The 2,323-nt window shown below is 42.2% G+C and overlaps 1 pseudogene; it reads left to right on the top strand.

Moving 5' to 3' along the window:
- Window positions 1–998: 998 nt before the first annotated feature.
- On the top strand, window positions 999–1,889 carry LOC150011249 (peroxiredoxin-2 pseudogene; annotated as a pseudogene).
- The last annotated feature ends 434 nt before the right edge of the window (window positions 1,890–2,323 follow it).

Here is a 2,323-nt window from a genome sequence, read left to right as displayed (position 1 = left end):
ACATGGAAGAGCTAGGAGTAAAATTTTTAGGAAGAAACATAGGTGAAAATATGCATGATCTTGGCTTAGGCAATGGTTTCTTAGATATGACACCAAAAGCACAAACAATCAAAGAAAAAATAAATATGTTTCTATGCCAGATCTCATCAAAATAAAAAACCTTTTGTGGGTTGAAGGACACCAACAAGAAAGTGAAAATACAATGCACAGATTGGGAGAAAATATTTGCAAATCATATATCTGATAAGTGTCTGGTATCCAGAATATATAAAGAACTGTCAATAATAACGATAAAAAGACAACAATTTAAAAATGGGCAAAGGGTTTGAATAGACATTTCTTCAAAGAAGATATACAAATGGCCAATAAATCCATGAAAAAATGCTCAGCAGCATTAGTTATTAAGGAAATGCAAATCAAAACCATAATGAATTATCACTTCACCACCAAGATAGCTATAATCATTAAAAAAAGAAAATAGGTGGTTGTGAGAACATAGGGAAATTGAAACTCTTACATGTTGCTGGTGGGAATGGTTCAGTTGCTGTGGGAAATAGTTTGACAGTTTCTCAAAAGTTTAGAGATCCCTAGTGGGTGTGGCTCAGTTGGTTAGAATGTCACCCCATAGACTGTAAGATAGCAGGTTTGGTTCCCAGGATGAGAGGCAACCAATTGATTTTTCTTTCTCATATTGATGTTTTCTCCCTCTCCCCTCTGTCTAAAAATCAATAAGCATGTACTTGGGTGAAAATTAAAAGTAATAATAACAATAAAATAAATTATTTTTAAAAAGTTAAGAGACAATATTTTAGAAAGTTGAAAACATGGTCACACAATAACTTGCATATGCAAGTCCATAGCAGTCTTATTCGCAATAGCCAAAAGATAGAAACAACCCAAATGTCCATCAAGTGGTGAATAGATAAAATACAGTATATCCCTTTCATCGAATATTATTCAGCCAAGAGGAGGAATGAAGAACTGGTACATGGGTCTTTGAGAACGCGAGTCTGCTGGTCTCCTGGTCTGTGCGTCCCACCCTTCCCCACGCAGCTTTCAGTCATGGCCTCCGGATACGCTCACATCGGAAAGCCCGCCCCGAACTTGCAGGCCACAGCCGTGGTGGACGGCGCCTTCAAGGAGGTGAAGCTTTCAGACTACAGAGGGAAATATGTGGTCCTCTTTTTCTACCCGTTGGACTTCACTTTTGTGTGCCCCACGGAGATCATCGCTTTCAGCGAGCATGCCGAGGACTTCCGCAAGCTGGGCTGCGAGGTCCTTGGGGTCTCAGTAGACTCGCAGTTCACCCACCTGGCCTGGATTAATACCCCTCGGAAGGAGGGAGGCTTGGGCCCTCTGAACATCCCCCTGCTGGCTGATGTAACCAGAAGCTTGTCCCTTGATTATGGTGTGCTGAAGGAAGATGAGGGTATTGCCTACAGGGGCCTCTTTATCATCGATAGCAAGGGTGTCCTTCGCCAGATCACTGTCAATGATTTGCCTGTGGGACGCTCTGTGGATGAGGCTCTGCGGCTGGTCCAGGCCTTTCAGTACACAGATGAGCATGGGGAAGTCTGTCCCGCTGGCTGGAAGCCAGGCAGTGACACGATCAAGCCCAATGTGGATGACAGCAAAGAATACTTCTCCAAACACAACTAGGTTGACAGGCACCAAGCTTGGGCTCTTGGCCCCCACCTAGGTGCCATGTGCTGTCCCAGGAAAGGCCAGATCTATTTGCCCCTTCATATTTCACAGTTTGTGACCCGAAAGGGCTAGTCCCAGGCTTTCTCCTATTTCTAGCTGAGTGGTCAATGGTGACCTATCCTTGGAGCCGCCCAACCAGGCACAGGCCTAGAAATGACCAATAAAATATTAGGGACAGATGAAAAAAAAAAAAAAAAAAAAAAAAAAGAACTGGTACATGGGTAAACCTTGAAAATATTGTGCTAAGTGAAAGAAGCCAGGGAATGGGGGAGGGAGGGAATTTGGACTAGTTAACTGCTAATAAGTACGGGGTTTCTTTCTGGGGTGAGAAAAATGTTCTGGAACTAGATAGTGATGATGGCTACACAACATAGTGAATAAATTAAAAACCACAGAAGGGTACACTTTAAAATGATAAATTTTATGAATGTGAATTACATCTTAATAAAGATGCTACAACAAACAAAATTCGTGTGAGCACTTTTGACCTCTAGAATCAGCAGACTTCCTAGGGGTGGGGAGGAGGAAGCAGTTTCCTGTACTTGCTGCTTATTTCCTCATGAACATGTTGAAAAGAATGCATCCTTAGTGACTGCAGTTTGAATCATGGTGAAAATGT

The sequence above is a fragment of the Furipterus horrens genome, unplaced genomic scaffold (assembly GCF_987537825.1).
Source record: "Furipterus horrens unplaced genomic scaffold, mFurHor1.1.pri manual_scaffold_4, whole genome shotgun sequence".
Classification (NCBI taxonomy): domain Eukaryota; kingdom Metazoa; phylum Chordata; class Mammalia; order Chiroptera; family Furipteridae; genus Furipterus; species Furipterus horrens.
This window is presented reverse-complemented; position numbering and strand designations above follow the sequence as displayed.